The sequence below is a fragment of the Borostomias antarcticus genome (genome assembly GCF_949987555.1).
Source record: "Borostomias antarcticus genome assembly, chromosome: 21".
In the NCBI taxonomy this organism is placed as follows: domain Eukaryota; kingdom Metazoa; phylum Chordata; class Actinopteri; order Stomiiformes; family Stomiidae; genus Borostomias; species Borostomias antarcticus.
Window position 1 is genome coordinate 15529347 of NC_140254.1, and position 19730 is coordinate 15549076.

Consider the following 19730-nt stretch of genomic DNA (forward strand, 5'->3'; position numbering starts at 1 on the left):
TGCATGTTTAGCCCTGTTTTAAGGTTACTTATGATCATATACAATGGTTCAGATCAAAACGTTGACAAAACTAGCACTTTTGAGAAAGTCTGATTATTGCTCTACCACCGTTTAGGTCATACAATAGATGTGGGTGGGCACCTTGAAAAATCTTTCAAAAACATGTTAAACTCTCGATTTCAAAGAGAAGAGGCTCAGGCTTCTTGTCTGAGGAAGAGCATCGTCGCTCGAAACGTCACTTCTAATATATTTTTTGTCCATAAATAATCTTAATGGGAGCTACATATGGTACATATACTTTTTTAGTCCAGCACCTGCCTTATGTTGGGATGTGTGCGACCCACTTCTGATTTGGTGACTCACTACTAGTTACACACTGGCATATAGGATGTAATACTCAAAATAGCCTACATGATTATCCCTCTAGGGTTGTATAAAGTCCTAGACTTCCATAATTGTCAGAACCCTGCCTCTCAGTTTGCATTGGTTCCTGATTAAATATACTCAGCCATATATCAATGTCAACTTTATTTGGATCAGAAACGTGAGAGTAGCCTACAAGTTAAAGAACAAATACATTGCATTGATCATGACGATTTAAAAGTAAGGCTACACGCTACACTGACATTCAAAGAGCAGCACGGCACTATGAACAGTGTAAATCCTGGCATTACAGGTTTGTCTCCACCTTGCAAAACGCTTTTGTCGACAAAAAGTCTGAATAGCTGATATACTACAGAAGCAGTCATACAATAATAGGCTATGCCTTTAAAAAACACTCCAAATGAGAAAACTTAAATATACAAAACACTTAAATATACAAATCGCACACAATGATGCGTGACTCAACTATCGAGTTAAAATGTATTTGAAAACCCACTGAAATCACATTCAACATTCATAAAAAAAAATAAAAAAAACATTAAAATGTGAATTAAACTCGTAGGGACATCTAACATTCCTCAGTTATAGCGCCTCTCCCAGTTATGTTCCCTTTGTTCAGTAGGGCGCACTCAGATATTCCTCTATTGAGTAGCAGTAACATGATGACAGCATATCTAAACAGAGCAACCCCTTTCATGCATATTCACCACATTGTCTACTTGCTCGTCAACCAAAGAGCAGTCGAACAAGCCTACCTTGTCACTCCAGAGAGGGAGGAACTTTGCCATTCTTGAGTTGTGCTGCATCACAACCGTCTCAACAGTACACTGAGTAGCCTACATTTAACCACATACAGTTGTCTCCACATAGGCTGTGTGGACCAAACATTGCATCAGCAAGCAAACAGTGGTTTTGCATCTAAAAACTGCATTAGCCTAACTGGGACTGGTCGCCCCAGCATCTCCCAACTCTGTAGCCCAACTCTGAACACCTCAGCACGATAGGACTGGTACTTCAGGCTGTTTTGTTTATTCTTTCAGAGCATCAGGCTTTGTTGAAAGTCACCTTACGACACGACGGAGTCTTCAAACATAAGAATTCTTATCAGGCAGTAACTCGTCAGTGACTGTGAGCTCGTCGAGCTCCGTGGTGAAGTGGTCGGTGCTCTCCACCATTGACGTGTCCTTGGCCGCACTGTAGGTGAGCGCCACGCTGTGCGCTGTGGGTTTCTCCGATCCCTTCCGTCCGCAGCGGCAGAGCTTACGGAATGCGGCGCGGAACTTCTGCGACATGGCGTTGTAAAGGATGGGGTTGATAGCACTGTTAAGATAGATGCAGCTCCGGCAGAAGAGGAGGAACCAAGTATTCAGGTAGGCCTGGTCCAGGATCGAGTTGACCACCACTAGCGCACGATAGGGCATCCACAGTACGGCGAACAGGATCACCACCACAGCCAGCATCTTGGTCACCTAGGAATAAGAATACAATTCAATTTAAATATAATAAATATAGGCCTATGCAATGACGACAGTTTGTGGTAGTAACTGAACTTATGAGAAACCTATGGCTTAAAAAAAAAAGGATCACCAATGTCAGGTTACAGGTGCGTAATTGCGCTTCTACACGGCTCACCTGTCTCCGGGAGGTCGCAGTGGAGTCGGAGTGACGGGAAGTTTTACAACTGCTTATCTTCGTGTTCTTGCCTTCCTCTTTGGGATCAGAAGGTAACGGATTCAGGAAGAGGATTCGTGCTATGAGTCCGTATAGAATTGTTGCCAACAGTAAGGGCAGGGCGAAAAAGATTGCAAAATCGAAAAAGTAAATAGGCAAATAGAACTGTCTTGAAACTCTGTACCCACATGTCTTGATGGTCACGTTCTCGTAGACATTTTCCTGAATATCAGACAGGTAGAACCACATGACGCAGTAAAGCGAAGTTAAAAGCCACACGAACAGTATGATCTTCTTCGCCCTGGACAGAGTGCACAGAAACTGCGCTTTTATGGGGTGACAAATGGAGATATACCTTTCGATCGTAAAAGCGGTTATGTAGCACGACGACGCATTGATTCCTAGATACTGGAAGAAAGTAATACAGAAACACCCAAAGCGGCCAAACACCCAAGATCCATAGATACTGTCCGTTATGTTTGGTAAGCCCGCCGCCGTTAAGACCATAAGGTCGGCCACGGCCAAGCTCACCAAATAGCAGTTGGTGGGTGTCCTCATGTGTTTTGTAGTAAGAAACACCAAGATCACCATAATATTACCAACGATCCCCAAGGCGCATATCACGAAAACCAACAAGGTGCCTATGACCTTGTATTCGATGTTGTGGTCAGTCCAAGTTTGCAAGGTCTGGTTTTCTTGAGCTGCTGTAACGTTTTCCATCCTAACTGCACGAAAATCACAACCGTGCGTAACAGTACTGACGCTGGATTCTAGCCTTCTGGTGATGGTTTGATCTAAGGTGGAACAGGGAGAGCGCGCGCATCGCTGTCTTCGTGTCTTCAGAGCGGAGAGAGATGTCTGAGACGAGAAAATGAGAAATTCTGCTTTTGGTGTCTTTCTGTTGGCACAAATGAGCTTTGAAAGAAGCGTCTTTTTATTGGAGGAATTCTCTCTCTTGTCGTTTCGCGCACAATTAACCATCACCAGGCAATCACGATAGATATGGCACAGCCGTCACTATTCACAGCTGTCACTAATTTATGGGCCGGCTCTACAACAAGCTAATTTGCTAGAAGAATCACTTCCGTTTATCAATCTCACACGCTCTTTCTCGAATCTAACCCACCAATAGCAGGCTTATCAGCGGCTTTAACCGTGCATATATAGGGTGCAGCACAATCGCTGTCTCGTTCTGATCCTCGCAGGTTCGCCCCTCCATCCGGCCCCTGCGCCGCCCTCGGTCGTCTGGTCCTCTGCGAGAACCAGGGACTCCATCTGGGGGAAGCTCCGCTTGGCCTGCCGAGGCAGGGCTTGCCAACGCCTTCCACGTCAGCCAGATGGAGCCCTTGCCCAAGACTATCAAGAATACACTTTACTTTTATCACGTTGTCACTTAAGAGATTTGATGTCAAGTCACACTATGTTGGTTGTACATTCCCACACTGTATGTTTCCCTTCATTAAATGTTCAATCTTATCCCGTTCTCAGAGAATTCTTTATAATAGAAGCATTCATTACGCATGCGAGGATGGAGATATTCTGTCAACAGGTGCTCCCATAGAGCCATAGGCTACAGGACTAATGCCGCGCTGTGTATTGTTAGTGCTACTATTTAATTAATATAGCTACTGAACAATGCTAGTAGTCCTAGTGTACATTTTTTCCACTTTAACTGTTGTTTTAGATTATATTTCAAGGAATTTGCCTCGTGTGTTGCAAATCTTTTTTTCTGTTAGAATGCAACCTTTCATCTAAATTGTTAGAATTTACATTTTAGCTTGCCGCCCGCGCCTTGCCTTTGGCACAGTATTACACCACATTTTATTAAGAAGGCAAGCTGCAAATTCTTTAAGGATAAATCCCATCTTCCTTACTTTCATACTGATCGGTACCACTGACTATAAGCGAATCGTGTGACACGTTTGAACTGTCTGAGCTTTGACTGTGATGTCCGTCTTGTAGCCTATCAGAATCGATTGTTTCTTTTAGGCTACATGACGCCGTGGAGGTGAGAATTCTCTCACCCCCTCACCAACTGTTCTGATGGTTAAGGAACTGAGCTGAGAATGGCGGTAATTAGGCTATGCCAAATATGGACTTTATATAATCTGAGTTAGAACATGCAAGGAAGTTGCCAGCTGCCCATTCTTAGAACAGGACTAAAACTGCTGGTAATTATACAACAATAGCCCCCTTTCAACTTCTCTTGATAATGAGTAAAAAGAGGTACATTGTTGTGTCTTATTGTGTGATATTGCCCTTAATTGGGAAATTACAGAAACAATGCATTAAGATAAGTCTAACAATATATAGGCCTATTCCTACTTTATCGCCTCTGATTTTGTTTAATAAATGCTCAGATATGTGTAGGCCTCAGAAACACCAAGGCCCAATGTCCTAGGCTACCAAGAGTCCTCGGTATAGGCTATGAATACAATGGCAGTCTGAGCCTGTGTAGTCGAGTGAAATTGGTTAAATTCATTCCTCAGCATAAATATCTTAAGCAATTCCACCCGCGCTATCGAACTGCTATCTTTTCGGTGGCGAGCGACGTAGTGACACCTGTTAAACCTGCACAATCAAATTTGACATGGACAGTTCATGTTTCCTAAGGGTCAGTTGTTAAGCGCTGTCACCTGATTGAATGTGATGGGATAAGAGCAGGCGAATATGAACATACAATTGCATCACTCTATGTTTATTTATCACTGATTCTGAAGACAATAGCCGATATGCTGATATAAAGAGCAAACTTTGATGTAAATTACTGATAGAGCTTTACTGACACCCCGTGGACAATCGTTACATGCTTACATGTCAAATGGAATTAAAAATAAGAAACAGGGAAACCAGACGTAGGCCTACTGTAATATAGTCATAATTGTACATACACAATGTTCAGAAATATAGAAATATAGAAATTAATGTCACTCACACTTCAAAACACTCTTGATTTCAGATTTAGTTTTTGCAATAGCAGGCTATATTTCCCAATCAATTCCCAAAACTCAGGTTTATTATAACAGTGCCTTATAATGTAACATGGCCGTTGACCTTTCCTAATTTATACTGACACTCTGACAGGTCATTGTTTTCAGAAGATATCAGCTCAGACCATAGGAACCATATGGCTGTAGCCCATACACACACACACACACACACACACACTGCAGTCCCATCACTCAAGGTCAGCCATAAAGTAGCTGACCCTGAGCCCTCTCCATTGCTGGTAAATACACAGGGCCTTGTTGCCCATAACCTCTCAGATAGATGTCACTCTTATTTATCACTCCATCCCACTCTGTCACTCACTGCCTGATTGCTTTGAACCAGATACCATACCAGCACACTACATATTTATTTCTGTTGCATGCATTTGAACTACCTGTTTGAGACCTGTGAGCAAACTTACCTGATATCCCCAAACTCTGATCTGAAATGTCATTTCTATGAACTCTGTTAAAGGTACTCTGTTCGATTTACTGCACTTTTTGTAAAAAAAAAACAAAAAAAACAAACAACCCCCCCTCAAAAATGCAACAAATAGGTCCAGGGGAGTCATAACTACACTGTAAAACCTGATGAGTTAACTCAACTCAAATCAATTAAGGAAACCGATTGCCTTGAACCATTTGAGTTTGATAACTCAATTCACTAGAGTATTTGGAACTCTTCAGTGTGAGTAAGTTCAACAAGAATGACCATTGTTACCTCTACTTAAGTGAACTGAGTAAAGTTTACTCACTCTGATCAATATACAAATAGTAAATATTACTGAGTAAGTGTAACTCACATGTAATAGTATTATGTACTCATTAAAACCATTTGAAGTAGAATCATTTATATGAAGTAGGACTTACTTAAATGCACCATTTTTATTATACTTATTTAACTCAAGCTGCAACAACTCATTTTCCCTACATTGTTAAAGTAAATGGTTTTAGTTATACTGGCTCAATAATGAAACCTAGCAACTTAATTCATTTAAGGAAACCGATTGCAATGAATCATTAGAGTTGTGTCAACTTAAAAGAAAACTAGCAAAGTGCATCAAGAATCAATTTGTTATTAATAAGCATCTAACACCCCATTATTTCATCACATGCATAAATAAAATACACTTAATCTTTTAAATGCAACACATTCAAATTTATTATCATTTTATAAAAAATTGTAAAAAGTATTTTTTTCAACACTCCCTGGATTGAACATTTTACATTGCAGAATATATTATTGAAATTTAACAAGAGAGGAATAGAGATGGAGAGAATAGAAAAAACAAGAGCAACTGTATGGAGAATACCAGAGAGAAAGATCAATTAACTTAAATAACAAAAAGTTAAATAAAATCAAATAAGCTGCACAGTATTTTCTGCACAATATTTTCAAAATGAAACAGTAATCAATGTCAACATTATGTATGAACATGAACAGTTACAGTTTTGACTGAAGAGAGTATACCAATCAAAACATATTGCTACACTGAAATGCTTCCTACATAGGTGTGAATTGTCAAGTTCAACAAATTGTGTGTTTGAGTGAGTGAAGTAAGGCTATACTAAGGTCATCAGAAATACTGGTAGGCTATACTAATGGAATCAGAAATACTGGTAGGCTATACTAATGGAATCAGAAATACTGGTAGGCTATACTAATGGAATCAGAAATACTGGTAGGCTATACTAATGGAATCAGAAATACTGGTAGGCTATACTAATGGAATCAGAAATACTGGTAGGCTATACTAATGGAATCACTGGTAGGCTATACTAATGGAATCAGAAATACTGGTAGGCTATACTAATGGAATCAGAAATACTGGTAGGCTATATACTAATGGAATCAGAAATACTGGTAGGCTATACTAATGGAATCAGAAATACTGGTAGGCTATACTATGGAATCAGAAATACTGGTAGGCTATACTAAGGTCATCAGGAATACTTGAAGCTATACTAAGGTCACCAGGAATACTGGTAGGCTATAGTAAGGTCACCAGGAATACTGGTAGGCTATAGTAAGGTCATCATGAATATTGGTAGGCTATACTAAGGTCATCAGGAATACTGGTAGGCTATACTAAGGTCACCAGGAATACTGGTAGGCTATACTAAGGTCATCAGAGATACTTGAAGCTATACTAAGGTCATCAGGAACATTGGTAGGCTATACTAATGCTAATCCTGATGACCTTACTATAGCCTAGCAATATTCCTGATGACCTTAGTATAGCCTACCAATATTCCTGGTGACCTTAGTATAGCCTACCAGTATTCCTGATGACCTTAGTATAGCCTACCAATATTCATGATGACCTTACTATAGCCTACCAGTATTCCTGATGACCTTAGTATAGCCTACCAGTATTCCTGATGACCCTAGTATAGCCTACCAATATCCATGATGACCTTACTATAGCCTACCAGTATTCCTGATGACCTCAGTATAGCCTACGAGTATTCCTGATGACCGTAGCCTACCAATATTCCTGATGACCTTAGTATAGCCTACCAGTATTCCTGATGACCGTAGTATAGCCTACCAGTATTCCTGATGACCTTAGTATAGCCTACCAATATTCCTGATGACCCTAGTATAGCCTACCAGTATTCCTGATGACCGTAGCCTACCAATATTCCTGATGACCCTAGTATAGCCTACCAGTATTCCTGATGACCGTAGCCTACCAATATTCCTGATGACCTTAGTATAGCCTACCAGTATTCCTGATGACCTTAGTATAGCCTACCAGTATTCCTGATGACCGTAGTATAGCCTACCAGTATTCCTGATGACCTTAGTATAGCCTACCAATATTCCTGATGACCTTAGTATAGCCTACCAGTATTCCTGATGACCTTAGTATAGCCTACCAATATTCCTGATGACCTTACTATAGCCTACCAATATTCCTGGTAGGCTATACAAAGGTCATCAGGGATACTGGTAGGATATACTTAGGTCATCAGGAATATTGGTAGGCTATACTAGGGTCATCAGGAATACTGGTAGGCTTTACTAAGGTCATCAGGAATACTGGTAGGCTTTACTAAGGTCATCAGGAATACTGGTAGGCTATACTAGGGTCATCAGGAATACTGGTAGGCTTTACTAAGGTCATCAGGAATACTGGTAGGCTATACTAAGGTCATCAGGAATATTGGTAGGCTATACTAGGGTCATCAGGAATACTGGTAGGCTTTACTAAGGTCATCAGGAATACTGGTAGGCTATACTAGGGTCATCAGGAATATTGGTAGGCTATACTAAGGTCATCAGGAATACTGGTAGGCTATACTAAGGTCATCAGGAATACTGGTAGGCTTTACTAAGGTCATCAGGAATACTGGTAGGCTTTACTAAGGTCATCAGGAATACTGGTAGGCTATACTAAGGTCATCAGGAATATTGGTAGGCTATACTAAGGTCATCAGGAATACTGGTAGGCTATACTAAGGTCATCAGGAATATTGGTAGGCTATACTAAGGTCATCAGGAATACTGGTAGGCTATACTAAGGTCATCATCGGTCCTATGCAGGTTAAGTCTGGCTGAATTGACAGGGAAAATAAACCTGCATATTTGATAGTTAGCTCAAGGGGAGGCAAGTAAAAATAAATAAATAAACAGTGGTTGGTATATTGTGGTGGCTCTGCCCTTTCATCCAAGGACTCTACTCTGTATACTTCCAACTAGCCTACTCCAGCTCATTTTTCAAGGACTGCAACTTGGAAGGAAGTTCCTTGCGCCCACCCTCAAGCTTTAGGAACACGATCTGAATGAACTCAAAGAAGCTGCTCATCTTCTTTGGGTAGCTCAAGTGGAGAGCATACATCACGCCAAACAAAACCACCACAGCTTCTGTCCAAGATCTGACAGTCATCACAACCTCATCCTCAAGGACAACTTGAACATACAGTGGTTTAAACGGTACCGCCTCAGGCGCAACCTCTTCATCCTCTCCCAGAACCGCCACAAGTGCCACGGCACCCTCCTGGACTTCTTCAAGGTTACTCTCCTAAACAGGGGGCAGAATAAAAATCTTAGGACACATTCTTAGCTGGGACCCCACCTCCACACACCCACACAAAAACTGACTATAAAAGGTCAGCATAACACCATAGGAGGTATAAAGCAACGTGAAGCACAAAAATGCCATTAAAGACTGTGCATACGAGTACAGAAGAGTGCAGGAAAACTAATAATGAGGGGGATTACCGTGCAGGTCCTGAATACTTCTGACGAGTCCTCTTTGAAGTACAGTGGTAGGCCAACCAGGGCTGCTGTTCTGGCTGCACAGATGTCATTCTTATCCTTAAAGACAAACAAGACAAGAAAGACAAATACACTTAATACCAGTTATTTTATGGCAAGAAAGCATACACTTGCCTTCAATAGGACACTTACTTGCTCCTCATATGCTGTTAGAATCTCTGCCATCTTTTCAGCATTGGCTCCGGTCCTGCGTTGTTTGTAGAGTCTGATCAGTTTTGGAGCATGGTTGTCAAGAGCCGCAAAGAAGACATAGGGCAGGTTTTGGTTGGTGATTCTGTGGAATTCCAGATAGAGCTGCAAAATACAAGCAAAGGCATGCACACAGGTAAGATGTTAGTTTGTACTGAGGAACACAGCAATACTAGTATCGGGCTGATATCAAGCTGAAACAGAGCATTATATCGGAGAATAATCCAAATACATCCAATCTGATAAGGTTGAAAATCGTCAAAGTATTCTTTAAAATATGTGTTACTTACTTGAGCTTCAGAAAACAAGGCTGGCCATCGTTCCTTAAAGTCTGAAACGGGTGTTGGGGGACACTTCACAATTTCTTCACGCCTGAGTGCAAACGTTTTCAGCATGCATTGATGGATGAATGTCATGTCCTTGTCCTTCTTTGTATACTCCTCTGCCATTGCTCTTCTCATCTCTTCCAAGGTGTCTACACTCTCACCCTTGGGAAAGTTTGGGAGATAGTTGACTTCACCCCTTCTTGCTCGCTTAATGTTGACCCGGGATGCATCAGCCTCTGGATGACTCCGGCTCCGCTTTCCTGCATTAACTGCCACATCTTTTATGCCGGCTTCGCTCAGTTTCGTCCTGTAGTTGCCCATTTTGAAACGCAGGCTGTTCTTCCATCCTTCATATCCTGTTTTGGATCCGGTCTCCTTCAGGCATGGGTGTTTGTTAACAAGGGCCTCTGCAGCCTTGCCGATTTCCTTGCTACTTGGATAGGCTTTATGTTTGTACATCTCAGCAGCCATCACGTCAAGGATATTGTGCTTTTGATCCCTGGTCAGCTTCAAGGTCTTCCCCTCTTTCTCAAATGCAGCACTGCCTGCACCCAATGCAAACTCCACCTCGTATGAGAATGCTGGAACTTGGAAGACCTCCGGCCACCTGCTAAGACGCTCAGGTGATGATGCATCTGATAGTAACACCGTGTCATCTGTGCTCGTTGAGCTCAGCTCTGGATCCTCTATTCTCACGATTTTGACAGTTGCCTTTGATGGCAGGTCTTCAATATTGACCAGATTGCATAAGGCATTGTTAAACTCTGGGTCTTCAAATTGCAGACGAAAGTCAAAGTTAAGGTTGAGCCTGTCTCTCACTTCAAGCAGGAGGCCATTCACTGTCTCAGGTCGCGAGGGCAAGGCTAGTCTTTGGGCATTGCACTCATCAACAATGACCCTTAGTTTTAGAACAGTTGTTTCCATATTAAGTGAACAGCAAAAACCTGCAACAGAATGAACACACCAAATTGGCACTTGCAGCTCTCTGCTCTTGAGTCGCCAGCACTCCAAGCACAGAGACAACCCATTAAATATTTACATAAATTAAGATTTATGCAAACATGTGCTCAAATCAATTAAGGCCATCAATTGACTCTTGTATAGTAAACTGTTTTACTCTACAATGAAGTGTTATCATTTACAGAAATAAAAAGGTATACCTTATGCTTGATCTTGGTACTGCAGCGTGAGGATGAAGTGAAGACTGCCCAGTGAGACTGGAGTTGGAAACTGGAATTGGCACCGCTACTCCATCTCTGAAAGAGGAATGCATCTCTTGGTTGTGAGGATCAGCTTGGTTGCCACTTTGTAAGCTGTCAAAGTTTTAAACATACAATCTCTGAAAGGACATGACACAACTTCTTGGTTTTTTAAATGTCCTCGAAGATGAAGAAACATGTCTCTTTCAATAAATGGCTGCTTAAAAGCACAGAGAGGACAACTGAATGTCAACATGTCTGCAGCCACCTGACCAAGACTATCAGGACTACAATCTACTCTATCAGCATGAAACCTTGTCATGTGTATCTTGAGAGAATTTAGTGTTTTGAATGTGCACATGCAGTTCTCATACAAACATGGTAAAGGAGAAAAGGTAGAATATTGACTGTGTTGAAGCCGATAATGTTTCAATAAATGCACTTTGACTGAACATGAGACATGGCACAACTTACACTTCCACATCTTGAGGCTCCAGGAATGCTTCTCTAATGCTCCAGGAATGCTTCTCTAGTTTTCAGAGCTGAAAGTAAAATAATTAAATTTTCTGAACAATTGACAGCAGTTTAACTTCAATCAAACACTAAAATGCACACTGGGTTAACTACCAACTCGTAATACCCCATCTGTTCTCAAACAAATATGAACATACTTAATATGGTAAATTTACTACCACAACCACATAAAATGGGTAGCTAAGGTTTAGTCTAATCTACAAGAGCAATGGTTTTAGAAGCAACAGTTTATTAACTGATGTAGCCTAAGCTAGCTAGAGTTTGAGCCTAGCTAGAGCAATGAAGGCTAGCAGTATTAGTATAGCAACCAGTTATTAGTGGCAATATACAGTATACATCAAGAATGAAAAAACATGAGCCAAAAAATACAACCAATGGTGGTAATCTTTCCCAACCACTGACATATTCATCCGATTCAAAAATATAACTCTTAATTCGTCGTTGACACTAATGGCGCCTGCAGCACCACGCACACGAGGCTCCCGCCTAGCTAACGTTAGCGAGGACGAAAACGTCTCCCTCCTAGCTAGCTAGTATGCCCCTAGTTAGCTAGCACTGTAGCTAGGAGGGAGACATCCGAAAAATATCAAACGTAAATTGAGGTGAACTTGAGGCTAACGTTCGTGTCGTTTGCCACAAGTTCAACAATATAACAATAAAACTTAGAAAATACGTTTCTTACCAGCAGCAGGCTCAAGAGAACTGAAGATGTTAAGAGTGAAACAGAGAACAATAGGCTACCTCAACCGCTTACTCTCGTGGCACTTGAAGAACACGTGGACGTAGTGCTTTTGTTGAAATAACGTTAACCTTTCTCTATCCGTTAAAATAATTTCTCTATCAATTAGAATAATTTATCTCCTAGTCCAAGAAGGAAAAATGCTGCTGTATTCTCGACGTTTGAAGTTTTCTGGTATTCTGCAGTGTCCGCTCGGGGTCAATGTCACGTTCCTCCTCAGTTTTCCTCAGTTGAACTTATGCGCGTGAGAAGCCCGAGCGAATGAGTCATACGCGCATGCGCCAAAAGTTCCTATCTGCAGCGAGAGGCTTCTCAGAAGTTTTGCTAGTTAGCTTCGCGGAAAATATTATTTTCTTAGCAACCGAGCAACTGATCGTGAAACGGATTTCACAATTGAAATCAGTGCCAATTGTACGTCTAGGTACCCAGTGTTGCACTCCTCATTTGCGTTTTGAGAAATCATGACGTAACGTTAACTAATCTCTCACAAGCGCTCTCACTTGCAGCGGATAGAGGGAGAAGCACCTCCCGATCAGTTCAGTGGGCACTGGTCAAAGCAGTCCATCCCTCACCCCACCTAGGCACACCGGTGTAGCCCAAAGCAGGCTCAGCTAGTCTGAGACTCCGAGTTGTGCCCAGCCAATAGCCTAGGATATGAGGATAGGGGGTTATTTTTTGATTGAGAAAATGCTTTTCAGTTTCTAAAAATTGTAGGCTATGCCTTTGTTTATGTATGAAATGCTTGATAAATGCTATACAGCTATTTAAAATACCAGAAAATCACCTAAAGGTACCCTAATTAAGCATATATGACACATTGGAACAAAGTTGTCTTTACTCAAAATCTGTCAATAATAAATCATACTCAAAGTAACTGAGTTTGACTCATGGTAATCACTTATTGAGTTCACTTTACTTAGTTGGCTTGACAGACTACAACTTTCTCTGCCATTTAAGTTGCATAAACTTAATTAATTTGGTAAGATGTGCTGTTCGGTTTTACAGTGTATCTGTACAGAAAATATAGCCAACGGTGTAGTGCCTGTGGAGCAAATGCAGAATTTATTTTTTATTATGAGCGAAGCCTGCCCGGCGCTGAGCCCCACCCCCTGAACGGCACTGTATGGAGTGAAAACGCCCACTTGTTTTTATCTGATACGCTGCACCACTGCCCCATCTAGTGGCCGAAAAAAATAGAACTGAGCACCTTTAAAGCTTAAAAACATTTCAATATTGCTGTTTTTGCTATGATAAATCGAGAGGGATAAGTGATCGTAAAATAAAGCATCTTTATAGACCGCTTGGCTCTGCTACAGCAATTATTATTATTATTATTATTATTATTATTATTAATATTAAAAGCTCAGAGCTGAGGGTGTGTCCTCCCTTAGAGGTATGCATGCTGAGATTCAATCAGAATACACGGCCTTATTTGAGTGTGGGCATACCCAAACCCACAAACCATGAATGTGAAACCAGACTGAATTTACCCTGGCAGACAGCAAATTTTCCCTTGCTACTGGCTTTAAGAGAGACTGAGTAAGACCAAAACTTGAACCCGCATCTGGAATCAACCAGATTCAATTCGGCCTCATTTGAAGGGCCCGAGGGTGCCTGGGCAGCAGCAGTGACATTTTTTCGGAAGGATGTGCACAGCGCTGAGTTTGGCCAGAGACACCCTTCGGCCCACTAAAAGGCCATCTGACTCAGTTGTTCCTGTCCTCTATGTTTAGCAATGTAGCACAATGCCAGCGTCCTAGGTTGTCCTTGGTATGGGTATGGTAGCTGCTGGGTTCCCTGAAGCTCTTCTTAGCTTAGCCAACATACTCTTATTTCACAGTCTATCCATCAGTGCTAAATGCCGCACTTATCCAACTAACGTGAATAAAACACAGTGCCTGCTAGGAGCATCACTACGGGAAATGATTAATCACTAATGGTCATAAAGAGTGACTGGTGTTATATAGACATATATCCTAGGAAATCTTTTTGTGGAAGGCATTTTGCACGAGTCAAATGGATACAGATGGAATGTATCTAAGAGAACACAGGAGGACATAACTTTTCATTTTTGTGAGCTGTCACTCAAAAATCAGAGCAACCTATCATTGCATTTATTGTGGGTTTAAACAGGTGTTCTCTCAGCCAATGTCTTTTGCACAGCTCTCCTCTTCTGGAGCTATTACAAAGCTTGAACATAACCAAACATGCATCCATTTCCAGCTGAATTTGGGCAACTGGAACATTTGCTATTTGTGGTCCTAGCCAGATCTCTCCCAAGCTCTGAAGTTGGGTTGTGTGTGTGTGTGTGTGTGTGTGTGGGTGTGTGTGTGTGTGTGTGTGTGTGTGTGTGTGTGTGTGTGTGTGTGTGTGCGTGCGTGCGTTATGGGTGCAACGATTAGTCGACATTGTCGACAAAAATCGACAATGAAAATAGTCACCAACAAATTTAATTGTTGTTATTGTCGCCTGATTTATCGACAATGAAAATAGTCACCAACAAATTTAATTGTCGTTATTGTCGCCTTGATAGCCGAAGGTTTTTTTGGTTTTGTTTTTCTCCCCCGAGTCGTACATGCGCAGTAGCGTTCAGAGTTCAAGGGTCACTCAGTGGGATAAAATGGCGGAACCAAGTCCGTCTACGAATTCAGCTCCAACATGCAGCAAAACATCAAAAGTTTGGGAGCGGTTTACTTAAGCGGGGAATATATGCTCTCAGAAAAGAGCAAGCCTGAGCCCGAACCATGTGGAGATGTTGACGTTCCTCAATATGAACAAACTGTAACTGATTAGTCTCATGTAGTTGCAACTTGCAACAGGCTGTTGCCCTTTTTCCTGCCCTTTTTCTACTGCTGCTAATGTGCCTTGGTTTACCTTTATTTAATGTTATTTAATGTGCCTTGGAACTTTATGCCGGTCCTTGTTCAAAACAATGGACAAAGATTTATTTATAGTTTATACACACTACACAGACAATATTTTTTATTTATTTATAGTTTTATACTTGTACTATCAGCAGAAGGGTCATAATTAAAAGAGACATTTTTGAATGAAGTTTGTTCTTTCTTGTCTTGCTAGATTTAAAAGCTGATGGCTAAATATAGCATAAGAGCCATTTAATATTCATGCAATTTACCTGATTATTTAAAAAAAAAGTTTTAAAAAATGTAAAAGATTAGTCGACTAATCGTTTCAATAATCGGTGACTAATCGACAATTAAAATAGTTGTTTGTTGCAGCCCTAGCGTGCGTGCAAATGCGTGTGTTGTCGTTACTATGTGACAGAGGGGTGCAGTAGTGCTTCAGAATGAGAATGCATCCACATTATCCTATATTTTTAGAAGAAAGTGTGCAACTCATCCTGACAGGGACTCTGTTGTGAGCAGAACCAGAGAGCTACAGTGTGGGGGAAGAGGAGATCTGTGGCTGTGCAGAACCAGGCAGTGAAGCCAACTTGACTGTATATCTCTGTGCAGAATCATTCTTATGTCATCTGTTGCTTTAGAGGGGCTCTAACCTCCAAGCGAGTCCCCAGCTCCCTGTGTCAGAAATGTTAACAGTCTCCACCACCAAATGCAGAGCAGAGCCTACATATATTATCCATGAGTGCTGGGCACAAGAAACCACTAAACTTGAGCAGTGGGGAAGACCACTGGGGCGGGTTGTAATTATGACCTTTGGCTACCTGACACACAAGCTTCAGTGTCTTGCCTTGTTCATGCAGAGCACCGCTCAGAGCAACTGGGTGGATTTCTGTAAGGGTTTCTGGAATTCTTGCATATATGCCTTTTGAAATGGTTTCAGAGTGGATATTATGAAATATATGTTCTCATCGAGAGTAATAACTCTTTGGTGTTCTGAACATTATTATATCTAGGTTATTATATCTAGGCTATTTCAGAAAAATACAACGATAGTTAGTAGGCTAGAGACTCACCTTTCTTCGCCATTCAAGAAAATAACAATTCACTTAATGCAAATAGGCTCGTGGCATGCTGTAATAACAATGTTTAGGCTACTTGGCTCCTACAATGACGCGAGGCCCTCTCTCCTGTCTTCTCTGCCTGATCGTCAAATTGGTATGTGCTGAGGAATACAGAACTTAATTCAGTCTCCGAGCGAGCCCTGCAGAGCCCTGTGCGTGGGAGGGATTTGCCGAACCTTTCCCTCTAATTGTCCAAGGAGGAGAGGCTGGATGCGAGCGAGCGAGCAGCGTCTGGAGAGAAGGTATGTTATAATTCCATCATTTTTATGACGACGGAAACAAATGGACTCTACCATAGCATAAATATTATAATAAACTGTTTCATGAGGTTGTGAAAGAGAATTATGCCATTCACTTGTGTAACCTACCGAGCGAACTGCCTCCCCAGAGTATAAAAGCCTACCTCTAAAACGGTAAAACCGTTTTCCAGATGATCTTTTGTCGGATTAAAAAAGTCTCAGAGTAAGACTCGGGGCTACCAGAAGGTAACAGAAATTCAATCAAAGGTAGCGCAGCACTTTTTATGGATTTTTCTACCTTTTGCAATTGGATATGCTGCAGACAGGTTTGAATGTAGCACATTATGGTCCCTATAGAAAATAGGCTGGTCTACATTTAAATTGGTTCCATAGAAAACTTGAGAAATGTTTTAACTGAGAGTAAAATTATTTGTTATAGAGAAAACGCCCTAATGAACTGCTTTTGACATTTTTAGAGATGGGCGTTTGAGATGAATGGGAATCGCCGCTGAAGTTCTCATGGCTGATCTTGAACTCCTGTACTTTGATCAAGAGGACAGTCATTTTGATCCCCCGAACTGGGCCTCAGATTACCAACACTCTGATCAGACCAATCATTCCGCTGACAAATCACTTTGCAATTCGAAGAGCCCGGAAACAGCGTTTGAAGATTCAGAACCACGGACAGCGACCACGCGAGACGATCAGCCCGGCGCGATCTGCGGCCAGCTGGGACCAGATGATGGGGATGGGATATCCGTCTGTAGTGAGGGTGAGCTGGAGACAGCTTTCCTCTCTCACGATGGGAATGTATATTTACAACAGAACAGTCCGCAGCCGTCAGAAGGGAGCATCAATGACAGTTCGAGTCATAGCTCATCGAGTGAGGGTGTCCCGGAACTTTACATGCTGTCCGATGAAGAACTCACACTCGAAGCTTCGGGAAAGTCGGTGGATTACGGATTCATAAGTGCTGTAACTTGCTTAGTGACCGGCATTTCGTTAGTAGCCATATCTTATACAGTCCCCCGGGACGTGAAAGTAGGGCCAGACAGTGTGTCTGCCCGGGAGATGGAGAGATTGGAGAGGGAGAACGCTCGGGTGGGGGCTCATTTGGACCGGTGCGTTATAGCGGGGCTATGCCTGCTCACCCTCGGGGGCGTGGTGCTCTCCACCCTGCTCATGGTCTCAATGTGGAAAGGGGAGATGATTAGGAGAAGGGCCTTCGCCTATTCCAAGCAATCCACCAAGTTATATGGGTCGATTAATTTAAGAGGAGGCTCAAGCCCAACTCAAGCCTCTTCTTTACATCTGTCTGTTGATGAGGGTGATTTAGAAGTCCTGAGTTGAAATTCCATCCCATTTTAAAGACACATGTTCTGGTGGGAAGGAACCCTCCTACCAAATGGTGTCTTAGGGCTGAGGGCCGCTGCTTCCAGGGGGCACCGTAAGGACGATTCCAAGGGCCCTGTACTGACAGAGGCCCACATAAACCACTATTATTTTTTTTATTTATTGTGATTAGGTCTAGGTTTGGGGGGCCCAATATTATATTCTTTCATAGGGCCTACAATTTCTAGCAGCGCCCCTGGCTGCTCCTATGTGTAAAAGAGATTATAGTGCTAATCTCTGTGGAGCTAGCCTCCTACCTTTCTGGCATTTTCTTTGCATGGATGTTTTCCATCTTGCCAACTCTTCTTCTAGTTAGTGTCCACCATGTCCAGAAGTCTAAATGTAGGCTAAATGTACAGTAAGATGTAGACTATCTATTGCATTGCTTGATCTCCAAAAGAAATTGATAAACGTTCTAAATCTGTTTTGTATTGTTGTGGCACTGTAGAATAACATGCAGCATTTGTATTTTTACAAATACACAATATATATGAAAATTGGAATTGCTCTTACTGTCTCAGAGCAGAGGAAAACTACACATGTTGTGGTTGTGCAATTGTGGAGCTTTGTAGCCTAAATGCACAAGGGGGTTGAAAGCAAATGTTCAACAACACACATGTACACAAACACACACCTACACACACATAAAATCAACACCCATGGGGATTTATAGCACTCCTGTGGGAATTGCACCTTCTTAATTGCCCATTAGAGACCTGCAAAACACACACATCTGTGGAAGACCAAAGAACATTTTCAAGTCTCTTATTTGATCGTACATTGCACTCATAATGAATGGTTGTGAGATGTCGGCATTAAATCTGTATGAAGGAGCAAGTGTGTAGACTACCTCTTTGACAGTTAAGGTGCTGTGTGTGGAATTGTGTCCCTTTGCTTCGGTGGAGAAAAATCTTAAAGTAGCTTCTGTAATTAGAAGTGCTTACAGTGTGCAGTATCACATTATCCTCTGTAAGGGTTGCAGCCTCACTGGACACGCAAGCACTAACCAAGATGCCCTCTTTTTGTAACCTCATCGTTCTGTAATTGAATGGGTGGTTTTGTCTGACCGTATCTGTTAAATGCAAAGTGGGCCTGCAGTCTTTCCTGTTTGTGCTCTTTAAGGGTACAGGACAGCAGGAGATCTCTGTAGTGCTCTCTCCAGACTGCCACTGATTACAGAGAGCAGAGAAGAGATTCAAGAAGCTCTCCTCTGCTTAAAAGGAGAACTAGTTTTAATCTTAAGTGGATACTATGCAGTAATTTAATTGGTGTTTGTATTTGCTTAAGGGACAAAGAGCCCCCTGTTAAATACCCAAAGCCACAGTCACAGTCACAATCACTCTTTCTCTCTCTCTCTCTCACACACACACACACACACACACACACACACACACACACACACACACACACACACACACACACACACACACACACACCAGTCAGCCACCCCCCCCCCCCTCTTTTCGTCAATGGAGTTACTCAGAGTAATCCGTCAAGGCAGCTGGCAGTAGGAAATGGAATTGGATTGCTGCAGGGGTCACATGGGGTCACGAGCTGGGGTGTGACTGTGGACCCTAGGGACCAGGATGTAGATGACGTGATGTATCATATTGGGTGTGGCACCCATTTCCCATTAGCTGTCATGATCACAGCAGAGGAATATGCTGCCCTGTACCAGTTGAGAATAAACATACCATACAGCTGTGTCACAAGAAAATTACAAATATTATTTTGAATAGTTTGTTCTATTCACTTGATTAGTTAGAAGTAAGGTTATACTTGCCGATTTGAAAGACC

General features: G+C 42.0%; 1 pseudogene across 1 annotated transcript; it reads right to left on the reverse strand.

The window, feature by feature from the left end:
• Positions 1-1428: 1428 nt before the first annotated feature.
• Positions 1429-2775, reverse strand: LOC311323280 (thyrotropin-releasing hormone receptor-like; annotated as a pseudogene). The gene is made up of 2 exons: positions 2017-2775; positions 1429-1853 (listed from the first exon to the last, which is right to left on the reverse strand). The product of its transcript is annotated as a thyrotropin-releasing hormone receptor-like (transcript).
• Positions 2776-19730: the final 16955 nt, after the last annotated feature.